A 25,981-nucleotide genomic window follows, 5' to 3' on the forward strand; every position below is an offset into this window, starting at 1 on the left:
GGCTGAAAGACAGCTCAACAAGGACTACACTGAGTTTTCCAGGGCTCATAAAACTGTCAACTCAGGAGGGAGCTGGACAGCCCCCCCCCCTTCTACTTTCTTTCACAGGCCTACCAGCCAGAAATCCATGGGAGCTCACATTTAAGAAATGTCTCAAGCTCATAAATGATATAGCTAAAACCTAAACTATGTCAACAGCCCTCATTAATGGGGGGAAATGGAAGGTATGTCTTGCTTTAATGAGAAGTCATAAATAAAGTCTACACTAAAAGACTGGGAAGACTTGAAAACATCTCTGCTAAAATACTTAAGCCATTAAAAGAACCAGGAAAGGGGGGGCGCGGGAACACCAAATCTCTCATAACTATGAACAGGAATTTAAGTGTGACATAGTATCTAGATTCTTCCTGTGCAATTCACTGTGTCAAATACACATGCCTTACAAAAACAGGCATCATCACTGGCTTGAATAAAACAGACAATACACAGAGATATTCATTTTGTGATTTTTTTTTATGGGGAGGGGCAGTTCTAGTGCTTGAACTCAGAGCCTGGGGGTGGTCACTGAGCTTTTTTTTTTTTTAAATTGTTTTTTGGTTTGTGCTGGTTCTAGGGCTTGAACTCAGGGCTTGGGCATTGTCCCTGAGCTATTTTGCTCAAGGCTAGCACTCCATCAGTTTAGCTACTTCTGGTTTTTTGGTGCTTAATTGGAGACAAAGAGCCACACAGACTCTCCTGCCTGGGCTGGCTTCAAACCAAAGTAGCTAGGATTACAGGCATGAACTACGAGTGCCCCACATTTTACACCTTTTACTGACAAAAACTGTTTAGTACTGTCTATTCTATGGCTGGAAAAAGGAGATGAATACCACTGTTCTAACAGTTTTTCTTTTGTTCTGTTTCTTAATGAAAGCAAAACAAATGCTAAGAATAAAACCTTGCTCAAGCACTATGAGGTAAAGAACACAGAATTCTTAGAAAAGAGAGGAAAGCCTGTCGCAGTTCAAATTCCAAAGCCACCACTTCCCATGAACGAGACTTTCCAGAGATTCTTTGAGTCTCCCCTTTGCTTGTAAAATGGTACTGGTTAAACCCACTCAAAGAATTTAAAAACAAGTATCTGGAAATAAGCAAGTGCTTGAAGAAATAAATAATCCATTCTTTGGTAGATGACAGTTCCCACTGCTTCACAGGAATCTCAGCAACTTTGCTGACAAACACAGGAGGCATTTTCTCACAGGAACAGCGTTTCACGCAGGGAAGGCATGACACTGATCTCGGATCACCCAGCTCCTAGCTCAGGTTTGCAGGCTTGCACTGATGAGTTACTGAAAGCAAGCATGTGGACATTCAGATCCAGCAGCAGTCCTGGCAACAATGTCTGAAACATCAATTTCAGGCATCCAGGATGCCCAAAAACTCAGAGAGCAACAGTCTTTTGATACAGTAACTGGCCATGACACCATGTTTTTTTTTTTTGTTTGTTTGTTTTGTTTTCTAAGCCAAGCCAGTGATTCTGGAAACGTTTGCTCACACATTTTTAAGTTATCTTCTACTCCAAGTACACTTCCTGGTCAAACATTTAAAAATTACTACTCTGGTCAAGGTATTCAGTAGACACTATGTGGAAAATGGAACTATGCAACTTGTGGGCAGGGATGAGATGAGGAAGCTTGGGAAAAATGAAGGGGTGACACAGTCCAAAAAGAACTGTACTCATTACCTGATTTATGAAATGGTAATCCCTTGGTACAACATCTTAATCACAACAATAATGTTTTTTAAATTGCTGCTTTGGTTTGATTGTATCTAGACTTATAACTCTTGCTATTCTTATCTCTGCAGTTGAAGGACTTTTGGCATTCTTAGTGTAGTACTACCTGGCAACCAGGGAGTGGCAGTATTGTGTTTCAAAAAAACTAAAATCTTTGCAACAGGATAAAGGTAGAGCCAGGTTAACCAGAAGTTTTAAAAGAATTTCAGCAGCTGCATATAGGTACAATGCTTCTAGGAATTTAAAGATTCAGCATCTATAAAGGAAGACAAGTGTGTGGTTCTAAACTGAAATTACATAATAGAATACTATATTTGTCTGAAACGACTAATTCAGTCCCAGCTAGTACCCTGAAAAGTAAGGAACAGAACAAGATGATTCTAGGATTTATGCAGGAGAGTCATCTTCACAGGATGCCAACTACTACAGGGGAGACCCCAGTACTGGGGATTGCTCAAACATTGACCACAGGAAATTCTCATCAGATTCCTATTCTTTCTCCGTCAGAGGCGTTGCCCCAAATCACAGAAAATTAAAGCCAGAAATAAACCTGAGACCATCTGATTCAACATGAACTTTCAAGAGTAGTCATTTGACTCTTGACTTCACAACTTGTGTAACTTCGGGCAAATAACTTTCCAAGTTCTCTCTGCCCCCAATTGTGGTCCCTAACTCATTAGATTGTGAAGTGTAATAATATAAAATGAGTTGCTGTTGAGTGGGGTCATGACTCGGGGATAGAGTGCCTGAATTCAATCCCCAAATAGAGTCAAAAGATAGTAACAATGCCTACTGAAGTACTAATTAAAACTCGTAATTGTGGTTTCTTTTCAATGCTCTACTCTGTGCCCGGCATCAGTGGCTCAGGCCTTTAATCCTAGTTACTCAGAAGGCTGAGATCTGAGGATAACGGTTCAAAGCCAGCCCAGGCAGAAAAGTCTGTGAGACTCTTATCTCTAACCACCAGAAAACCGGAAGTGGAGCTGTAGCTCAAAGTGACTGAGTGCTAACCTTGAGCTCAGGGACAGCACCCCAGGTCCTGAATTCAAGTTCCCCCCACCCCCCCCAAAGTATAGACAAAGATAGCAGTAAAGAGATCACATATACGATTTGTTTTTTCTATGATTCAAAATTAAGTTCCGTACAATAACTGCCCTGCAGGGTACAAGAATCTCCACTTCTTTATTTTTTCATTTCTTTGCAAGCATGGCTCAAGTGGGTAGAATGTCTGCCCAGCATGCAAGAACAACGCCTTGAACCCAAGCCTCAGCTGCTGAGGAGGGACTTCTAAAGGCACATCCAGTGTTCCAAAGCAACACAGCCTTGTTATTTACTAGTAAATAACTGAAGAAACTAAAAGTCACAGTGGGGATAAATGACTTTGACATGTCTAGACAGAATGCTGAACCACAGAGGAGGAAAGGGAAAGAGCCCACCAGGTAGTGAACAAGGCCAACCATTTCACTTTCACACAAATGCAAAGCTGCACTAATTGGGACACATGGGGCCCAGAAAAGCAACCCAACAGGAGCACATTATCTTTCTAATTGCAGGAAGTTTCCAGAACAAGGAGCTTGTAAAGGTGAGAGGAGAGGCTTCAGGTTAAATTTTTGCACATCCCTGGCTTGGGTTTCTTTTGAAATGAAAACTCCAGGTAAATGTAAGGAAATGAATGAAGCCAGACACCCATCCCCTTCACCTGAGCTTGGAAAAAGGACCAAGTCCCCAGAGGGCAATGGAATAAGTAGGCCTTCTATAGACAAGGCCCTGGGTATCAGGCAGCAGTTTGGAGGATTAACAAATTTACAGGTCAGAACTGAAATTAAACACTCAAAACTATAAATAACTTGCAAAAGTAACTAACTACTAAGAGCAAACAAAACAAAGGTCAACAGGAAGCTACAGTTGAAGAGCAACTATGTTCATTTGATCAGGGCCAAATCACTCTGTTGTCTGAGTTCCATCAGCCTGAGAACCTGAGTTCAATACACAGAGACACAGACACGTTTTGTCAAGAGTAGTAATGTGGTAGAGGGGAAAAAAGACTTCCTTCTTAAGTCCATAATTGCTTGTTAACATTTAAAATAATGCAAGATCTGGTTTCAGAGCCAGGTGAAACTAGATCAAACTTCCTGCTTCATAAGCCAACACAGACAAATAGGTTTTTACAAAATTTAGGATTATTTAGTTAACTATATCTGTGATGTGTGGCTCAAAAATAATTTTTTTTTTGGTTTGGTCAGCAGTGTGCCTTGAACTCCAAGGCCTTGGTGTTGTCCCTGAGCTCGACTAGTGCTCTACCACTTTGAGCCACACCGACATGTCCAGTTTTCTGGTGGTTAACTGGAGATAAGAGTCTCACAGACTTTCCTGCCCAGGCTGGCTTTGAACCATAATCCTCAGATCTCAGGTTCCTGAGTAATTGGGTTTATAGGCATGAGCCACCAGCATCCAGTCTTTAAAAAGCAACTTCTAAAGATACATTTCATGTTATTTCTGCAGCACAGCAATGGAAAAGTGAAGAGTTAAATGAAATATTAGAGGTTTAGCATATAATTAATAAATACACTTAATTTTAATTGACAGGACACTATCCATATATACAGACAGAACTGTCTTAGGAAACATGCCGTCCCTTTAAATGTGTTACACCAACAGCTCTAAAGTGGCATCTAACCCTACCAAACTCTACACCGCCCCCGCTCGCCCCCCCCACCCCCGCCTTGCAGCCAATGACTGTCCAGGTACATCATCCTCATCAACCCCTTGGAGACACAATCTTAGTAGCTTCAATACTCTTGACTTGGGGTGACCGAATTAAGGACCTACCGTGTTAATTCCACTATAGGTGAATTAATATTTGGGGGCTGGCAGTGTAACTCAGTGATAGAAGACTTGTTTAGCCAAGCCTAACACTCTAGGTTTGATCCCAACACCATAAATAACAATAACAACAAATGGCGCGTGCACACACACACATACACACACATACACACACACACGGAGAGAGACAGAGAAGTATTATTATTCTGCAAAGATCAAAGATAATTCAGGCACAATCCAGGCAAATTAACTCTAAAGATAAGCTTTCCAGTGGCTCATGTCATGTTTACCCAACTTTGTGGATAAAACATTGGGGTTAACTGGAATTGTACTAAAATGAAATCAAATCCAGTAATCCCACAATGAGTTATTAATCAAGAAGACTGAGATGTCTGAACTCCCACGTTTGCTGCAGCACAATTACTATAGTCAAGTTATGGCATCAGCCCAAAGGTCATCAACAGATGAACAAATGAAGAAAATGTGGAACCCATATGCACAATGAAATACTAATTACCCTTAAAAAGGAAGGGAATTCAGTCATTTGCAACAACATGGATGCAACTAGAGAGCACTGAACATAACATAAAAAGACAAATACTGAGCTGGGAATGTGGCTTAGTGGTAGAGTGCTTGCCTAGCATGCATGAAGCCCTGGGTTTGATTCCTCAGTACCACATACACAGAAAAGGCCACAAATGGCACTGTGACTAACCTTGAACAAAAGAAGCTCAGGGACAGTGCCTAGGCCCTGAGTTCAAGCCCCAGGAGTGGCAAAGAAAAGAAAATAAAAGACAAATACTATATAACTTACAGAATCAGAATTACAGACACTAGAGAATAGAGGAAATGGGCAGATAATGCTCAAAGGGTACAAAAATCTCAGGAGGAGAAAGGCATTGGTTGCTCATGTCTATAATCAGCAGGTTGAGATTTGAGGATCTTAGTTCACAGCCAGCTTGGGCAGTCTGCAATACTCTTATCTTCAATTAGTTATATCCAGTTAACCAGCAACAAACACTGGACTAGAGTTATAGCTCAAGTAGTAGAGAGCTACCAGTGACTGAAAAAACTGAGAACTCAAAGTCCTGATTTCAAACCCTAATACATACACATACAGACAGAAACACACACACACACACACACACACACACACACACACATACATACATACACACACACACGTACGTCTCTTAGGAAGAAATGGTTTTCTTAGGTCTATTACATAGCTGATAAATATAGTTAATGTAGCAATGTATTAAATATTTATGTCTCACCAGAAAAATGGCCGGTATTTGATGTAGTAGATATGTGTATTTGATTTAATTATTTTGATATTGTCTCCATAAATCATAACATTGTTTTGTATCCTGCAAATATATACATTTATATAATATCTATACATTTACATAAGTATGTACACATATATAACAAATGTTTTTTAAAATTACATCAGTGTATTGTAATATTTTAAGCTACTACTCCTCTCCTGATTCCAAAATATTGTAAATGTGTGGAAATATAGTAATGAAATTCCCCGCTCTGTATATCTAATGTAAGCTAATTTTAAAATAACTATAAATTGGTGGAGCGGTGGCTCAAATGGTAGAGTGCTAGCCTTGAGTGCAAAGGCTCTGGGACAGTGCCCAAACCCCGAGTTTAAACCCCGGGACCAGCACAAAAGTAAAAATAATTACATTAATTAACATCCTAAAGGGAAGGGGATACTAGGAATATATAATTTTACATATCTATATATTATCAACATGGCTTTATCATCATTTAAGCTCAAAATACCTAGAAAGACACGAAAAACCTAAGTGTACCAGGCCTAGGCATCAAGGCACATATATGCCAGCTCTCTGCTCTGACATGTACCTTGCTATCAGGGAGACAGCTGAGACACTCACTGCAAGGTTTTCAATATACAGTACAAAATGTCACATTGTTATGTCTCTATTTCCCAAATGTATGAGACATTAGTAAAGCATTTATTTTCCTTCTATGTACAAGTAGATTTCACACACTAGCAAGTAAACAATGAATCTACTTAGTTGATCCCAGAATGGTTGTCGGGGTCCCTCTAGTGTCAGTTGTCGGGGTGACTAGAAGCACCAGTGGGACAGCCATGACTGTTGCACATCTTGCTGGCTGGCATAGAGTTTCTAACACACCTTTAAAAACCAAACAGGAGGGGCTAGGAATGTGGCCTGGTGGTAGAGTGCTTGTCTAACGTGCATATGAAGCCATAGGTTCTACTCCTCAGCACTACATAAACAGAAAAAGCCAGAAGTGGTGCTGTGGCTCAAGTGGCAGAGTGCCAGCCTTGAGCAAAAAGAAGCCAGCGACAAAGTGCCCAGGCACTGAGTCCAAACCCTGGCCCCCCCCCCAAAAAAAAAACAAAACAAAACAACAACAACAACAAAAACCAGGACCCAGAATTTATATAGTGCTAACTTAACATTTATCACCATTTCAATAGGATAGAACAAGGAAGCACTACTTAGAAAGGGAATACTTTTCCATTTCAAGGGAAAATGTACACTGGGACATGGCCAACTACACAGGACTCTACGCATTCACACACACTGAGACCAAGGGAGGACACTTTCAGGAGAGGAACACAAAGGCACAACGCCTATGTACATCTGATCATATAAAATAATATTTAACAAAATGAACTCAAGGAAACAGAAACAAAAAAGTATTCATTCACCACAGTTTTTGTTTTCTTTCTGTCTTGTTTGTTCATTTATCTATCTTTGGGAAGGTAACGGGGGCACAAAAAATGAAGGGACAAATGGTGAACAAATGCAGCAGTGGACACTGTGGAAAATAAACTGTACAACTTGTGGGTGGAGATGGGAGGGAAAAACTAAGTGAGGGAGGAGATGACATTGTTCAAAAAAAAAGTGCACTCTCTACCTGACTTATGGAACTGCAACCCCTCTGTACATTACCTTTTCAATAATAAAAATTCAAATTAAAAAATATGTAGAGGAATGATGCACAGAAGCAGACCAAGTCCATTTGACTAAATTGCCGGCTGCACTGAGAAGAAGCAGGATTACTGCTCTTTTTGTTGGTGATGATGGCCATGGGGCTTGAACTTAGGGCCTGGGCACTGTCCCTGACCTATTTCGCTCAAGGCTAGTGTTCTATAACTGGGACCACAGCTCTACTTCCTGTTTTGTGGTGGTTAATTATAGATTAATTATAGAATCTCACCAAAACAAACAAACAAATAAAAGCTATGTGTGGTGCCCCTGGCTCACACCTTTAATCCTAGTTACTCAGGAGGCTGAGATCTGAGGGTCTCAGTTCCAACCCAGCCTATGCAGAAAAGTCCCTGTGGGACTTTTCTCTCCAATTAATCACTAAAACCAGAAGTGGTGCTGTAACTTAAAGTGGAAAAGTGCTAGCCTTGAGCAAAAGAGCTCTGAACTTGACTTCAAGCCCCACAACTGACACCACCACCACCCCCACCACCCCCAACAACAACAACTTAAATGACTGACTGGTGGTAAAGGTGAAGTACCCTTAAACTATTTCTTTAGTCAACAAACATTTTATAGAACTGGTTTCAAACTTCTTAGTCTTCCAATATTTACATTTTTAAAAGTTACTGAGTAGGGGCTGGGAATATGGCCTAGTGGCAAGAGCGTTCGCCTCGTATACATGAAGCCCTGGGTTCGATTCCCCAGCACCACATATATAGAAAATGGCCAGAAATGGCGCTGTGGCTCAAGTGGCAGAGTGCTAGCCTTGAGCAAAAAGAAGCCACAGACAGTGCTCAGGCCCTGAGTCCAAGGCCCAGGACTGGCAAAAAAAAAAAAAAAGTTACTGAGTAAACAAACTGTGTTTCATGTGGGTTATATCTTATTGATATTTAGTACAGTGGAAATAAAAAGAACATAATTTAAATATTTATGAACTCATTTAAGAACAGCAATAAAGCTATAGCATGTACATACTAGCATAATTACAATTTTTAAAACAAGAACATTAGAAATAAGTAATACTGTTAGTTTTGCAAACCACTGCCTGATTTAAGGCAATTCTCATAGCCTGCTTCTGTTTCTGACCTCCATTTATGTGATGACATCACCTGGCCACTGTACAGTGCACTGGACACCCCTGAAGACACTACACCAGGCATACCAACCGCTGCTCCACAGGAAGAAGCAAACAAGCTGTGCACAATGGGTTTTCAGGCTCTGGTTTGAAAGAACACTCCTCAAACTGAACCATCACTGGAGATTAGAGAGCACTAATTCATTTTGATGTGGGACACTACTTAAAAACAAAACGGTTATGCCAGGTATCAGTGACTCACATCTGTAAAATCTTAGCTGAGAGGAGGCTGAGATCTGAGGATTGTGGTTCTAAGACAGCCCAGGAAAGAAAGGCAGTGACACTCTTATCTCCAATAAAGTACTCAAAACAAAAGCTATGTGGTACTGTGGCTTGAGCGAAACAAGCTCAAGGGCAGTGTCAGGCCCAGAGTTCAAGCCCAGGACAGGTAAAACAAAAACAAAAAACAAAACCCACTTTTTGTTGTTGTTGTCATCCTGGTGCTAGTCCTGGGGCTTGAACTTGGGCTCAAGGCTGGTACTCTACCACTTGCATCAGAGTTCTACTTCTGGCTTTTTGGTGGCTAATGGGAAATAAGAGTCCCATAGACTTTCCTACCTAGGCTGGCTTTAAACCACAATCCTCAGATCCCAACCTCCTGGGTGGCTTAGGTAGTTTACTTAATGGTAATTAATGGGAAACATTTCAGTGCTTCCATGAATTTTCATCTTTCTTATCCTTTTTACAGGTGTTTTTATTTTTATTTATATGGTCAGTTATTCTAATAGTAAATAGAGATTTTTTTCCTTTTTATTGATGTACATTAATTGCACATACTAACTTTCATTATTAACTACTCCTTCTCACTCCCCTCTATCCATGTCACCTGCCAATAGTCCCCTCTCTATTTGTATGACATTGGCTTGGTTTTGTTGTGCTCCCTTCAGCATATGCAAATCAAAGATGGCATGTATACTATTTGTCTTTGTGGGACTGGTTTACTTCACTTAAACATGATCATCTCTGGCTCCATCCATTTTCCAGCAAATGACTAAAGTAAATAGGAAGCTCTCATGTTAAATTTGATAGTTTTCTTTCTAAAACCTGTACTCATAATATCAAGAAACACAAGTATGTACTGAGCCAACCTTGATACCACAAATCTGTAATCTCAGCTACCCTAAATATGGAGGCATAAGGATCATGAGTTTGAGGCTAGCTCCAAGGAGATACTAATCAAAAGGGCTAGGGATAAAGTTCAAGTAGCAGAGTACTTGCCTACCATTCAGCCCTGGGCTCAACCACCAGTACCACAAGCACATGCACAAAAAGTATGTTTATGATAAAAAGATTTTAAAACTTAGAAGCGGGGCTGGGAATATGGCTTAGAGGCAGAGTGCTTGCCTTGCATGCATGAAGCCCTAGGTTCGATTCCTCAGTACCACATAAACAGAAAAGGCCAGAAGTGGCGCTGTGGCTCAAGTGGTAGAATGCTACCTAGCCTTGAGCAAAGAGAAGCCCAGGGACAGTGCTCAGGCCCTGAGTTCAAGCCCCAGGACTGGCAAAAAACAAAACAAACAAACAAACAAACAAAAAAACCTTAGAAGCATGTAGAAGCTATCTATAGTTAATTTGGATAATTTCAGATTTCAGTTAGCAATCTGAAATTCTTGGCAATTTTGTGGCCGCCATTTCAAAAAAATGGATACTGCTTTTGTCCAAAGAACAGTGGCAACAGTCAACAATCTTGGGGACATAGGTCAACTAGCTATGTTTGAATCATCTTTTATAATGACAAACATCTATTTTATTTAAAACTGACAAAATTTATCCCCAGGTATTTTCTATCACTGTTTTCTACTGAAACTGCAATATGGCAAAGCGAGTTAACAGTAAAAATTACTTATAGCAAGACAAGTATTTCTTTTAAAAATCATAAAGACATCCATATTTAGAAATTATTGATTTAAATAATGTCTGCATGCATAATACTGGGAATTTCTTTTTTGACAACGTCAAGCAGTTCAGTGAGAAGTCAGGGGCTGGTAGCTCATTCCTGTAATCGTAACGACTCAGGGGGCTGAGACCTGGAGGATCTGTTCCAAGCCAGCTCCCACACTAGCACAAAAATAATAAATAAATAAAAACAGATGAGTAAGAAAAATGAAAATTCATGAAAACATTGAAAAGTTTCCCATTACATAAATTAATTTGCTAAGTGCCTGATTTTTTTCCTCTCTTTTTAACTTAAATCAATAACAAGATTGTAACCTTTAAGGCCAGTTGGTCTATTTATAACTGTTCCATCTACAACCATTTTTCCTAATACAAACATGCCCTGATAGCTCAGCTCAGTTACCTTGCCAGACAACAAAGGGACACTGGCCTGCTGGAAAGGAAGAAACGGAAAGCAGGAAATGAGAAGGCTTAGTTAATCCCCAGCAATCGATCAGTGTACTCAGTCAAGTGTGAACTGAGCAAATGGTGGGAGAGGGAGGGAGAGAAAGAGGGGAGGGAGACAGGGAGACATGGAGACAGACACACAGACAGAAAATCTGAATATCAATGAGCATTTGATGGGAAACAATGCACTTAAAATTTTTTCAGATTGTGTTAAAGATCTTTGAACCTTTAATTTCTTTTTTTTATTACTAAGGTATAAGCTACACACAATAAAATTAATTTATTAACAGTTCTGATTAGGTGTGACAAATGTGTGTAAGTTGTGTAACACTGCTATAATCAAATAGGAAACATTTATTTCTATTACTAAAAAAAGACAACTCTTAGCTGGGCTCCTGTGGATCATGCCTGTAATCATAGCTACTCAAGGGGCTGAGGGACTGAGAACGTGGCTGAGTGGCAGAGTGCTTGCCTCTCTTGCATGAAGCCCTGATTCCTGGGCACCACATAAACAAAAAAAGCCACAAGTGGTGTTGTGGCTCAAGTGGTAGAGGACTAGCCTTGAGCCAAAAGAAGCCAGAGACAGTGCTCAGGCCTTGAGTCCCAAGCCCCAGGACAGCGCCGCCCCCCCCCCCCAGAGAGAGAGAGAGAGAGAGAGAGAGAGAGAGAGAGAGAGAGAGAGAGAGAGAGAGAGAGAGGCTGCATAGCTCGAAGCTAGCCTAGTCAGTAAGTCCCCTAGAGACTCTTATCTCCAATTAACCATTCAAAAACCAGAAGTGGGCCTGTGGCTCAAAACTAGAGTGCTAGCCTTGATTAGAAAAATAATACCCTAATCTAAACTTCTTTCTCCATTTTAACTCACAGTTGCTAGGGACAAAACCAACTCTAAGCTGTAACATGGCTGCTACAAACTACTACAGACAAGAATCCTACACTCTGTAAAATCAAATAATTAAGCTTCTAGGCTGAGATATAATACAGTTCAAAATATAAAGGTTTTGATAATAACAATGACGAGTAAATGCAACAAAAATAATTTCAAACAAATTTAAGGTATCTTTTCCTCAAATGCTGTAGCCAAGGTGTACGGAACATCTGCTAGACTAGAGCTGAGGACTGTGTGGGGGACAGGGAGGGCTGGGGACAGAAGGGGAACTAGACAGGGACAGCTTGCATTCCAAAACAGGAATAGGCTCTCTGCCGATTTCTCCCACTACTTTCAGCTACTGGTTAAAGTGCTTGAAAAATAAAAGTCACAAGCCATGAAATCTGCTTTAGTCATCATACACGGTGAATGGCATTTATTTATGCTGCTATGTAATCTCTTTAGGCATTATTTTCCTCAATATTAGTGGTCTTCTCAAAATCTCTCCAGGATGGCAAGAAGAGTGTATTGTGAAGTAGCCAATAAATTCCTATAGCAACTGCTCCATCTACAGGAATAATAAAGGAGCCCAAGAGGTCTGTCTTGCTTGCTCTAAGCTAAGACTGAATGTGTTCATGCAAACTCCAGAAGATTCTCTCTCCTCCCCTTCCTCCCTCCTTCTATCTTCTTTGTTGTTTTGTTTAGTTCTGGTTTTGCAGAGCTGGGGATCAAACCTAAGGTCACACACATGCTAGGCAAATGCTCTGCTACTTAGCACATCATGTTTTCCTTTATCGCTTTTTCTAACTTTTACTATGAAATGTTTGACTGTGAAAAGGTATAAAAATAATGTTAACTATGAACACAATCCCTACACAATAAAACACAATCTACCTGTGTATCACTGCTAGGCAGCTCATAGACTACTGAATTTATGAGTTTACTGACATTATTTTCATATGTATCTATATGCATAAATTTCAGGCTAAAAACTTATTTCTAAGAATGACTTTCAATAAATTAATGTGATTTTCATTAATCATATGCTACAAAAATTTCCACTGTGATTTCTTTTCTTTCTTTCTTTTTTTTTTTTTTTTTTTTTTTTGCCAGTCCTGGGGCTTGGACTCGGGGCCTGAGCACTGTCCCTGGCTTCTTTTTGCTCAAGGCTAGCACTCTGCCACTTGAGCCACAGCGACCCCTCTGGCCATTTTCTGTATATGTGGTGCTGGGGAATTGAACCCAGGGCCTCATGTATAGGAGGCAAGCACTCTTGCCACTAGGCCATATCCTAGGGCTTAGACTCAGGGCCTGAGCACTGTCCCTGGCTTCTTTTTTTTGCTCAAGGCTAGCACTCTGCCACTTGAGTCACAGCGCCACTTCTGGCCATTTTCTATATATGTGGTGCTGGGGAATTGAACCCAGGGCCTCATGTATACGGGGCAAGCACTCTTGCCACTAGGCCATATCCCCAGCCCCCCACTGTGATTTCTTAATTTGACTTGTAGACTATTCAAAAAAGTACATTGCTTCATTCCATTTGTGGATTTCTAGATAATCTTTGTATTCACTTCCTAGCTTAGCACCACTGTGGTTAGAAAACACTTTCCGTGTAACTTCAATCTTCTGAAACATGTTAAGACCACGGTATACCAGTCTTTTCTAGTAAAAGAAGAGCGCAGAATGGACTTTAGAGAATGCCCATTTTGCACAGTTGGTGCACATGACAATTAGCTTACAACTAGTATATCTGACAACTAGTTCAAATTTATCTGTATTGTTCAATATTCTATATCCTTACCTGTCTACTAATACTGCATGGGACATGTTAAAATCAACCCACCTATCAAAACACCAAAACAGAACTAGACCAAGCTGCGGTATAGCCAAACAAAGCAATGAGTGTGAGTTACTGAAACCTATAAACATGTGAACATCACAAACATGCTGAGCTAGGAGCCAGACACACACACATATATATATATACACTGCACAATTTCCTTTGTCGATACAGTACAAAGCAGGCAGAACTAATCCTCCATGCTGGAATTCACAGGGTGGGGGCTGGGACAGGTCATGAGGGTGGTCTTCTGGAATGTATACAGTGCCTTTTATTTCTTAGTAAGAGCAAAAGAATGGATTCACTACATAAAAACTCACTATGCCATATGTTTATAATTTATATTCTTTTATAAACACACAATAGACCTCAACAAAATTGGAAACTTTTAAAATTAAAACCAACATATGCACATAGGTATAAACTCAAAGTAATTCTAGAAGAACAGAGAGACTGGTTATTTAGTGGCTGCCTCAGAGGAGGAGAAGCCCTGAACAATTTATTATGCCAGAAAGTAAGAAAATGCTCACAAAAGCAGACATGGTAGCTCAAGCCTGTAATCCCAGCTGCTTGGGACGTGAGCATGTTGGGGGATGTTTAAGGCCAGCTTGGGCAGAAAAAAATTTCCTGAGACCTCCATATCAACTAATGGTTGGGTGTGGTGACAAAAAAGGTTAGTAAGACCTCTCCTCTCCTAATAAACAAATTGGGTATGGTGCCGGCACCGATTCCAAGGAAGGCAGCGGTAGAAGGACCTAAGGCAAGCCATCTCTAGCACCATTCATATTTTCCCTGACTTTCATGATCTTGACCATTTTGTTCCAGACAGAATTTCGGGGGAGGGGGGGGGGAAGGCTAAGGGGAAGAGGAGGATTTCATTTCATCTTTTGTTAATTGCGGGCTTTTCATCTTTTCCAACGGTGTTATTGCATATAATGCGCAACCTCAGCAGCCACACTCCCACCTTCTTGGTCCATCTTTCTGGAAACAAAGGCTAGAGCACCAGCCTAGCAAGTGCAAGGCCAAGAGTTCAAACCCAGTACCACCAAATATATATATATTATACACCCAAGTATCAGCAACAACAGAGCATTATTTGGCAACTTTTTCTCAAGAATAAAAGTTCAGGTGGGGGGGCTGGGGATATGGCCTAGTGGCAAGAGAGCTTGCCTCGTATACATGAGGCCCTGGGTTCGATTCCCCAGCACCACATATACAGAAAATGGCCAGAAGTGGCGCTGTGGCTCAAGTGGTAGAGTGCTAGCCTTGAGCAAAAGGAAGCCAGGGACAGTGCTCAGGCCTTGAGTCCAAGGCCCAGGACTGGCCAAAAAAAAAAAAAAAAAAAAGTTCAGGTGGGTGCCAGTGGCTCCCGCCTATAATCTCATCTACTCAGGAGGCTGAGATATGAAGATCATGGTTCAAAACCAGCCAAAGGGGTGGGGGAGGGGGGTATGAGGGACGAGGTAACAAACAGTACAAGTAATGTATCCAATGCCTAATGTATGAAACTGTAACCTCTCTGTACATCAGTTTGATAATAAAAATTAGTTTGATAATAAAAATTTGAAAAAAAGTTGGGGAAAAAAAAAACACAAAACAGCCAAAGCAGGCAAGTCCATGAAACTCTGTATCTCCATTTAACCACCTGAAGACCAGAAGTAGAGTTGTGGCTCAAAGTGATGAGAATGCTAGCCTTGAGTGAAAAAGCTCAGAAACAGTGCCCAGGGAGGGAGGGAGGGAGGGGGAGGGGAAGGGAGGGAGTTCTTTGCACTAGACTTGCAACTTTTCTGTAGGAGTACGGATGGTTGGATAAGAAATGAGATAATAAGTTCTAGTGCCCATTACAAAGATACAAGGACAAGCGTGGGGCACCAAAAACCTTTCTGAAAAGAATCAGATTTAAAGATGGGTAAAGAAGTGGCATGTAATTACAAGAATAAAAGCATGCTACTGTCATATAAACATTAGTTCAGTAATTTAGTCTACTTTAAAGATGGTATTTCAAAAAAGTAGAGGAGAATGACTATTTAGTGAGAAAAGGACAAATGAAAGTCACACGGAGAATGTGTTGTTCAGCCTGGATTGACAATGTGTGCTGGGTTCTGGTTGTGGAGACACAGCATCTATCACTTTTTGAACAGAGAAGATGGTACGATGGCGTCATGGATGATAATGGTAACATCGACCAAAATTACAAATCCAAGCTGGGTGCCAGTGGCTCATGCCGATAATCATAACTCTTCACAAGTCTGAAATCTGAGGATCATGGTTTGAAGCCAGCCCGGGGCAGGAAAGTCTCATCAGACTCTTTTTTTTGTTTTGTTTTGTTTTGTTTTTTGGCCAGTCCTGGGGCTTGGTTGGACTCGGCCTGAGCACCGTCCCTGGCTTCTTTTTGCTCAAGGCTAGCACTCTGCCACTTGAGCCACAGCGCCACTTCTGGCTGTTTTCTGTATATGTGGTGCTGGGGAATTGAACCCAGGGCCTCATGTATACGAGGCAAGCACTCTTGCCACTAGGCAATATCCCCAGCCCTCATCAGACTCTTATCTCCAGTAAACTACTCAAAAAAGCTGAAGTGATGCTATAGCTCGAGTGGTAGAACACTACCTTGAGCACAAAGAGGCTTAGGGACAGAGCATAGGCCCTGATTTTAAGGCCCAGGAATAGCAATACATACATAGATACATGTTATTTTTTTAATGCACAAATCTATTTACCTGTTTCCTCCTACTGGAATTTACCTCAAAGTTATTTTTTTTCTTTTTCTTTTTGCCACTCCTGGGCCTTGTGGGGCCTGAGCACTGTCCCTGGCTTTTTATTTTTTTTGCTCACTCTGCCACTTGAGCCACAGCACCACTTCTGGACGTTTTCTATATGTGTGGTTCTGAGGAATCGAACCCGCTTCATGTATATGAGGGGGCAAGCACTTGTCACAGGCCATATTCTCAGACCCTCAAAGTTATTTTTGCATACAACAAAAACAAGCTTATTCCCTAAAGAAGCCCAATTAAATTCTGCAGGTATTGTCAGTTTTGGGTTTGATGAAAGAAGGAAGTTATATACTGATGGAGAAATCTACATGCATTTTTTTCTTTTTTTCATTTTTTCTGATGTGAGTACTAGGGCTTGAACTCAGGGCCTGAGCACTATCAGTCCCTGAGCTTTTTCACTTAAGCCTAGTGCTCTACTGCTGGAGCTATCATAGCTTGACTTCTGATTTTTTGTTGTTAATTGGAGTTAAGTCTCGTGTACTTTCCTGCCTGAGCTAGCTTCAAACCACCACCCTCAGATCTCAGCTTCCTGGGAAGTTATGGGTATAAGCATGAGTTACCAGCACTCAGTGTTTTTTGGGGTTTTTTTGTTTTGTTTTGGTTTTTTTTTTTGCCAGTCCTGGGGACAGGACTCAGGGCCTGAACACTGTCCCTGACTTCTTTTTTTTACTCAAGAATAGCACTCTGCCACTTGAGCCACAACGCCACTTCTGGCCTTTTCTATATATGTGGTGCTGGGGAATTGAACCCAGGGCTTCCTGTATACGAGGCAAGCACTCTTGCCAGCCCCACCAGCACTCAACTTTGTAGACAATCTTTTACATTTAAAACTTCTAAAAATTGACCTGGTGTTGGTGGCTCCCGTCTGTAATCCTAGCTACTGAGGAAGCAGAGATCTGTGAATCACGGTTCAAGGCTAATCCAAGCAGGAAAGTTCATGAGACTCTTATCTCCAATTAACCATCAGAAAACTGGAAGTGGAGCTGTGGTTCAATTGGTAGAATGCTAAGCTTTGGGCAAAAAAAGCTCAGAGACCATGCCCCAGCCCTAAGTTCAAGCCCCAGGACGGGCGCACCCCCCACCGCCCCCAAAACCCCACAACCTTTTAAAAATGTTAAAGCAGCCATCCATGCTCATGTTCTCAGCTGCAAGTCACATATTCCTTGGTCCCTCCAACCCATGCCACGTGCCATTCTAACACGACTGCTTTCCCCAAAAAATGTTCGAGTATTTCTGAAAGTAAAGAGGCACAGAGCCCTTAATGAAACCTACGTGGCTCTTCCACAGAACAGATGATGTTCCACTCAAGCCTTACAAAATTACACCCTGAAATGAAAACAGAGTTATCAAATCCTATTCATACTGTGATATGCCATGAGGCTGCACACCCACATACAGAAGAGGAAGTCATTAATAAGGTGTAATTGAAACCTCCCCCAGAAAAAAAGCATCGAGCACTATCTTTAACCATAACATTTCTTTTGTCTATGTCTGCTATTTCTAAACTCTCTGATTACAGACTATGTCTTTCAAGAAGAAGAATGTCTGGCAGCAAACTGCTGACACGGTATTGAAGGCAGTCCCCCTCACACGGCCTCATTAGCATTGCTGTTGTGCACTGCACACGCTGGCATTATAAATCACACAGGCTTCTTGTCGTACACAATAACCAAATAGTTACCTAATAACAGAAGGTATTACAAATGCATTCAACTAATCTCTGAATATATGCTCTGATAATTAAATTCCATTATGGCGTCTACCTTTAAACCTAAAGGCATGCAACACTGAAACCAAATGCCATCCACAGGGCCCTAGCATTTGCCATGAAATGTCACTTATATTACAGGGTTCACATCCAATTACTGCACACAACCAGCCAGAGCATCTATCACTGACATTAAAACAAGCAGAGCCCAGCGGTAGGGCTGTTGGAAGCCATGGCGTGGTTTAAATGGATTTCTCACCTTTCAAATATCAAGGGGTCCTCTTTCCCAGAACATCTCCCTATGGGGTTTGGCCTTTTAACAAAGAGAACTGCCCAAGTTGAAAGAAACATTCAAAAGACAGGACATGCAGCAAAGCCCAGCTCAGAGCTAGACATCTGCCCCTTGTGTTAAAACACAAAACAGTCAAAGAGCCTTTCAAAAAATAAGTACATGTAAAAAGGGAGCTTTTGTGGAGAGTGCTAACAAAGAAGTCAAGCTCCTGGCCCTGAAGAGCCCATGCTTTGGACAAGTGTCCCACAGAAATCGGGGAGTCCTCCTGTCTGGAAGATCTATTAATTTCCCTGTTGCTTAAGAACAAAAAAACCTTTCTTAATGTCCTTACTTCCTTGCTTGGAACCCCAAATTCAAAGCGGCCATCAAGTATAAAGTATCCCCTTTATTCATGAGGCCACCTGGATTAGTAAGTACAGGGTAAAGTCCACAGATTTGTACAAATATACACCACACTCCCCACTTACCAACTGTGAGTATTAAAGCAAGGCTCAAGATAAGTTGCCTAATCTTCTGTTTAAAAAAAGCTTTTTGCATAGAAAGCTTCAATAGCTTGACTCATGCTTGCACATAATACAGCCACTACTTACCTATCAATAATATTGTCCTATTTGGTAACTGGTGGTAGAAATAACTGGAAGAAGGTTGTAGGATATCATTTGCCAGCTCCACTATCAATATGTTAGATAGGCTAACAAGAGAAACTGCCAAGAATTCTTACTGGCAGTAAATAATTACAGAGAAGTAAAATTAAACAATGCCAAGAAATTTAACCTGATCACATGGAAGAAGAGACAGTGGAGTCCACTGTCTGAGAATTTAAAGCATTTATACAGCAATCAGTATCTGGTAACTGTGTTTCAAATGAGGTTCTAACACAATGGGTCTTTTGGGGGGGGCAGGGGGGTTGCTGGGGCTTGAACTCAAGGCCTGGGTGCTATCTCTGAGCTTTTGCGCTCAAAGCTAGTGCTCTACCACTTGGGCTATACAGATCCACTTCCTGCTTTAGGGGTATTTAATTGCAGATTAAAGTCTCATAGGTTTTCCTGCACAGGCTGGCTTTGAACTTCGATCCTCAGATCTCAGCCTCCTGAGTAGCTAGGACTACAGGTGCCTTGCTTTAACACAATAATTCTTTTTCTTTTTTGCCAGTCCCGGGGCTTGTCCCTGGCTTCTTTGTGCTCAAGACTAGCACTCTATCTCTTGAGCTGCAGTGCCACTTGGGGCTCTTTCTGTGTATCCAGTGCTGAGGAACCAAACCCAGGGTTTCATGCATGCTAGGCAAGCACTCTACCACTAAGCCACATTCCAAGCCCTAACACAATGATTCTTAACCTTAGAATTTTCTCTCCTGAAAACAACTTTGCTAAGATTTTTCTCTCTGCAAATACGCATGCTATTCAAACTACTGCATAAAATGAACATTCAGGAGCTCACAGCTTAAAACCACTTCACTATACAACTTTGCCCACATGGTAACATGTTCATGTAAGTCACCTTTTTTTGTTCCTACTTATCCCCAGGAGATAAAATATCATCCTGTGCATAGCAGACATGCAACTAAAAAGGAACAGAATGAGTGGTGGGATGAATGGTAAGAGAAAACAAAATAATTATGCTAAACAACCCAGCCTAAGAAACAACTTAGGCCACAAATTTAAAGTTCTTCTAGCCCAACCTGGTGATTAATATGATACTCCTTTATACTAAAGCCAGCTCTTCACCCATTTATCTGTTTTTTTATTAGCTCACAAACAAGGGGGGAAATTCCTTAATGTTAGCCTATCAATATGAGCTCCTAACCCCCCAAAATTCGTATGAATAGTAGATTCATTACCACAGTAGCTCTAAAAAATAAAAGCTAGTTTCAAGAGTAGTAAATAAAAATAAACCACAATTTATAAGGTATTCACATGTAGGTTCTCCATTTGTGCTTATTGTGTGTAAATCTCTTGGTCTATGATACAACAAACCCAGATTCAGCTATCATGCACAAATTCATCACTGTGGTCTAACTGCATAAGAGGCAACCACTGTCTCTTTGTAAGCAGAAAATATCTTGAGTCTCCTCTGATCTCTAGTCCCAAAGTGCTACAAACACAGTCTAGTATATTTCTATTCAGTCCAATGATGTACCTCAAAATATAATCTAAACTCTGGGGCTGGGGATATAGCCTAGTGGCAAGAGTGCCTGCCTCGGATACACGAGGCCCTAGGTTCAATTCCCCAGCACCACATATACAGAAAACGGCCAGAAGCGGCGCTGTGGCTCAAGTGGCAGAGTGCTAGCCTTGAGCGGGAAGAAGCCAGGGACAGTCTGTGCTCAGGCCCTGAGTCCAAGGCCCAGGACTGGCCAAAAAAAAATATATAATCTAAACTCTGATATACTTTTATATCACACTGAAGCAAAATAGCCACAAATTCCGTAAGAAAAGTGATATATAGAAGGAAAAGAATATAGAAATAACCATATTTAATGATGGCTTATAAAATATCGTGTTGTATTAAAATTTCACCAATGGGCTGGGGATATGGCCTAGTGGCAAGAGTGCTTGCCTCGTATACATGAAGCCCTGAGTTCGATTCCCAAGCACCACATATACAGAAAATGGCCAGAAGTGGCACTGTGGCTCAAGTGGCAGAGTGCTAGCCTTGAGCAAGAAGAAGCCAGGGACAGTGCTCAGGCCCTGAGTCCAAGCCCCAGGACTGGAAAAAACAAAAACAACAACAACAAAAAAAAAAATCACCAAAATAAAGCTGTAGATCGTCTGTCTAGCAGATTTTTATAAAACCCTCAGTTCAAATCCCAGTATCTCCAAAACAAACTCATGAAAAAGCTTCTTACACAGAAAAAAATCTACTGTCCTTTCAAAATCTACTCACATTTACTCTGTCCTTTCCTAGAGTGGGACAAGATATGAAGTAGTTTCTAACATGTCCCACTTACTTGATGAAATAAACACTGGTCGTGCCATTTTCCTGCAAATATATCTGAATGAACTCTCTTCAGAGTATATGGTATGGTACATAAAGCACCAACTCACAGCCCTCCATAAAAATAAGCCTTCCAATTAACACTGGTTCGGGAAACCATGTTGTATCACATTAGAATATTCAATTTCATTCTCCTAATAAAATATAAATAATGAAACAAAAAGACAGAAGACAGCTTGGTTTTGTTTTTTTCCTCCCCACCCCCTCGTTTTTGACTGAGCAGTACCCGGCCTCTGACACTTGCAAAATAATGTGTACAACATACATACACATACACAGTGTCAAGTAATGTGGTATCATAATCTCAACGGAGTTCAATATTGCACCATGGGACACCATGGTGGAGGACAGTGTTAGGTATACTTACAGAAAATCAAAGATTTTTAGTACTACAAGCAATTGTTAAACATCTTTAAAGGTCTAGGAAATAATTCATAATCATTGAAGTGCTTAAAATACTCCCAAAAGATCTGTAATCATACTCAGCATAACCAGCAGGTACTGATGAGAACTTATGCACTTTGGTGAAACTCGCCAGACAGCAAAAAGCAAGTGGGAAATGTTTGGTCGCAGTTCTACTCCACTGCATTGTATGATAAAATTAAAACATTCATGCAACTAAAATTTGGATTCTACCCAAAAACATAGATTTAATAAAACAGCATTATATGAATTACACTTATTAATACAGAGTTGAATTCACCTGGGAAATGCAGAATTTTTGGATTTACTGTTTTGTAAAAGTATACAAATACCTCTTCATGATCCAAACCCAAAATATTTCTACTATGCCTGAAAGTTCCTTATGCTCTTTCCCAAACAATCTCACTCACAGAAACCCTTATGATTTCTACCGTAGATTAAAAATGGGTAAAATATTACATATAACATTTTAAGAAACTGTAAAAAAAAAATCTCTCCATACTCCTACCACTGTCATTCTCAGCAGCAATCCAGGAGTGTTGTTGTATGGGCCAATGTCCTGGCCAAGAGTCAAACTCTCTGGGACATGCGGAGAGAGCTATGTAGTGTGGAAGCTTCCAGGGACTCAATGTGCCTTTTCTTAAGCACTAGTGATACTGAGCAAGTACATTTTCATGTGTTTGTCCACCACCAAGATGTCTCTATTCAACTCTGTCCATTAAAAAAAAAACAAAAACTGATTTGAACTCACTATTGAGACCCAAGTTTTGTTTGGAGTTTCTTTATGTACCATGGGTTCAATTCCCTTCTCACACCTGTGTTGCAAATATTTTCTCATTCCAAGGCTTCCCCACCAGTTTTTCTTATTGTCTTTCTATGACAGTTTGTTTTTAATTCTTTCATGTTTTTGGCACTTCATTAAGAAATCATCTATATCAAGGTTAGAAGAATTTGTTTTCTTCTAAAAGCTTCTTTTATTTTTAGTGTCCATGGTGCTAGAGATCAAACCCAGAGCCTTGTCTGTGCTAGCCAAGTGTTCTACTCCTGTGCTACCTTCCCAGTCCTTTAGTTTTAGGATACAGTGCCTAGAAGCGTTCGGAAGCTCTTGCCTCCACCTCCTTGGTGCTGAGATTACAGGTGTTCGACATCACATTTAGCTCCTATCTACAAGTTTTATTTATAGTTTCAGCTTTCTAAATTTAGATCACTGATCACATTAATTTTTATGTATGTCATGAGGGAAGATTGTGCTTTTACTTTTTTCCAAATGGATATCTAATTGTTCTAGCCCATTTGTTGAGATTTTCTCTACCCATTGAAAACAACTTGATAATATATCTGTGGATTTTTTTAATCTTGCACTAAAGAGTACATCTTATTCAGTGGGATATTTGGCATTTTCCTCTTACTTTGTATGATATTATCAATATTGGAAAGTATTATTTCATACTATTATAGTATTTTATATTTACATACAACAAATACTGATCCAATGGTTACACAATGTCTTTCCCAATTAAAACCATGCAATTAATTTCATAAATATTTAATGTATATACACACTCTAACACTTGCGCATGTTTGGAAAAGGTAAATTTTAAGCTACACAGTATATCAGAATAACATAATGCATTTCCCCAACTATCCAAGCACCTATGTGCTCCTCTGACTCAAATGAAATTTTTCCTGAGAAATTCACCTATTTTAAGTTCAGGGATACATTGCAACAAAGGGAAAACCCAAGTCTTTCACATACACTGGACAGGTTAGCAATGGCGAAGAAAAGTACAATCTCACCATCAATGGTGACATTTCACAGGCTGATCTAGATTATCTATCTAAAACAACAGGACTGGAGAAACCACTTATATGAACCTAAACATGGCCTAGAAAATACCTTAGAAAAAATTAACTGTGTGTGCCTCTATGTAGGCTACACCAGTATGTAGGAAAACTCAATGGGTTGGGGACAAAAGCCAGCTATTGTGAGCAGATAAAACATTCCTCTGCCTGGAGTTGCCTTTTGTACTTAATTTCTCCCTCACGATTTACACTGGAATAGCAGAAACCATAAAAGGCAGCAGGTCAAGATTTAAGAACTAGATTTCTGTGATCCTGGGGCCTAGTAAAAAAAGCTGTTTCAATAATAATTTTTTTTAAATACCACACCAAGTATTCTGAGGGGATGACTGTAATGGCAACAAAGTTTGTGGATGCATAAAAAAGGTCAACTTGAGAGTCAAAATAAACTCCTTGTTGACCACATAATAAAATTTTAGAAGGAGGCATCTTGTGAGAAGAGATAAAGTAATAAATGAAAAACCTGTGGTTTTGAGCAGCTGGGTGGAGAAAACTGAAGGAAGCACAGGGGACTGTGAAAAGGTAAGACCAATAAAACCCCAAAGCTACCAGGCAAGGAGGTGGCCCATATGTTTAGGGCAGTTGCATTCTGTGGGAGTTTTCCCAGCAGAGGTGAACACACCTGGACCAGGTAAGACTTAAAAGGACTCAAGTCCTCCAGCCAACAGTACAAGCCTGTCAACACTGCAGAGAACTACAGGTAACAGGAATCAAATTTAAGGTCAGCAAAACAAGGGAAATACAGTAAAAGAAAATCAAGATTCAAATGGAAGTGAGAGAGGGAATTAGAATGAGGAAATCACTTAGAGTAGGATGACTTTTACTTTGTTCTTTTATTTTTACTACTTTTTGTGCAGACACTGGAGCTTGAACTCAGGGATCCAGCTCTTGCTTAGCTTTTTCAGTCAAGACTGGAGCTTTACCACTTAAGCCACTCTGCCACTTCTGGCTTTTCGCTAGTTAATTGGAAATAGGAGTCTTACAGACTTTTCCCACCCAGGATGGCTCCTGATTGTGATCCTCAGATCTCAGCCCTCTAGTAGGTAAGAGTATAGGTGTGAGCCACCAGCTTTCAGCTGGTGGGGGGGGGGGGGGGAGGCAAGAAAATAATGAAAGAGAAAGCTGGTGGGGGGGGGGAGTGTTTTAAACCATACTGATGTCTGTAAGTTTAGGAAAATTAAATTTACATAAGAAGAAGCTAGAAAAATCTGGTCTGATGATGCATGTCTGTAATCTTAGTGATTAGAAAGGCTGATACATGATGCAGAGGGTCAAAAACAGTCAAGTCAGCCTGGGCTGCACAGAATTCTAGATCAGTCGATAAGCAAACGACAAATATTATGGGCACACATATAATGTCACCATCAAAAACAAAACAAAACAGGGGGCTGGGGATATGGCCTAGTGGCAAGAGTGCTTGCCTCGTATACATGAGGACCCTGGGTTCAATTCCCCAGCACCACATATATGGAAAATGGCCAGAAGTGGCGCTGTGGCTCAAGTGGCAGAGTGCTAGCCTTGAGCAAAAGGAAGCCAGGGACAGTGCTCAGGCCCTGAGTTCAAGCCCTAGGACAGGCAAAAAACAAACAAACAAAAAAAAACCAGAATAACAAATATTCCTATAGACAACGAAAGCACAATTACTGGAGAGGCTGAGACCTGAGGACTGTGGTTCAAAAACCAGCCTGGGCAGAAAGGTCTGAGATATTTATCTCCAATTAGCCATGAAAAGGCTGAAGGTGGAACTATGGCTCTATTGGTATAGTGCCAGTCTGAGTTCAAACCCCACTACCAGCATACACATCCCACTAAAATAAAAACGTATGGTTTTCTAATTCACATATTCTTTTCATGTATTTGATTTTTTAACTTAAGAGTCTAGTAATGTTAGAATGTTAGACATCGTTTTTCTAAATAAAGATGCCGAAGAATATGATGTGCTCTCGAAGAATGAAATTTGGGGTCTTTTCTTATTTTTTATTTTTCTTTCTGGTTGGTCATGGAGCTTCAACTCAGGACCTGGGCACTGTCCTTGAGCTTCTTTTGCTCAAGGCTAGCTAGCACTCTACTACTTGAGCCACAGGACCACTTCTGGATTTTTCTGTATATGTGGTATTGAGGAATCGAACCTAGGGTGTCCTGCATGCTAGGCAA

General features: G+C 40.6%; 1 protein-coding gene and 1 long non-coding RNA gene across 5 annotated transcripts in view; both read right to left on the reverse strand.

The window, feature by feature from the left end:
• Rere (arginine-glutamic acid dipeptide repeats) overlaps nt 1-25,981 on the reverse strand; it is a 370,202-nt gene that overhangs the window by 161,957 nt on the left and 182,264 nt on the right. The window lies entirely within an intron of this gene.
• On the reverse strand, nt 89-25,223 carry LOC125354538. 2 transcript variants are annotated; one of them, XR_007211500.1, is made up of 4 exons: nt 25,210-25,223; nt 11,264-11,514; nt 351-357; nt 89-99 (listed from the first exon to the last, which is right to left on the reverse strand). It is a non-coding gene; the product is annotated as an uncharacterized LOC125354538 (long non-coding RNA). The 2 variants fall into 2 exon arrangements; XR_007211499.1 differs by lacking the exon at nt 25,210-25,223 and having other exon boundaries at nt 11,264-11,543.

This window comes from Perognathus longimembris, chromosome 7, assembly GCF_023159225.1.
Source record: "Perognathus longimembris pacificus isolate PPM17 chromosome 7, ASM2315922v1, whole genome shotgun sequence".
In the NCBI taxonomy this organism is placed as follows: domain Eukaryota; kingdom Metazoa; phylum Chordata; class Mammalia; order Rodentia; family Heteromyidae; genus Perognathus; species Perognathus longimembris.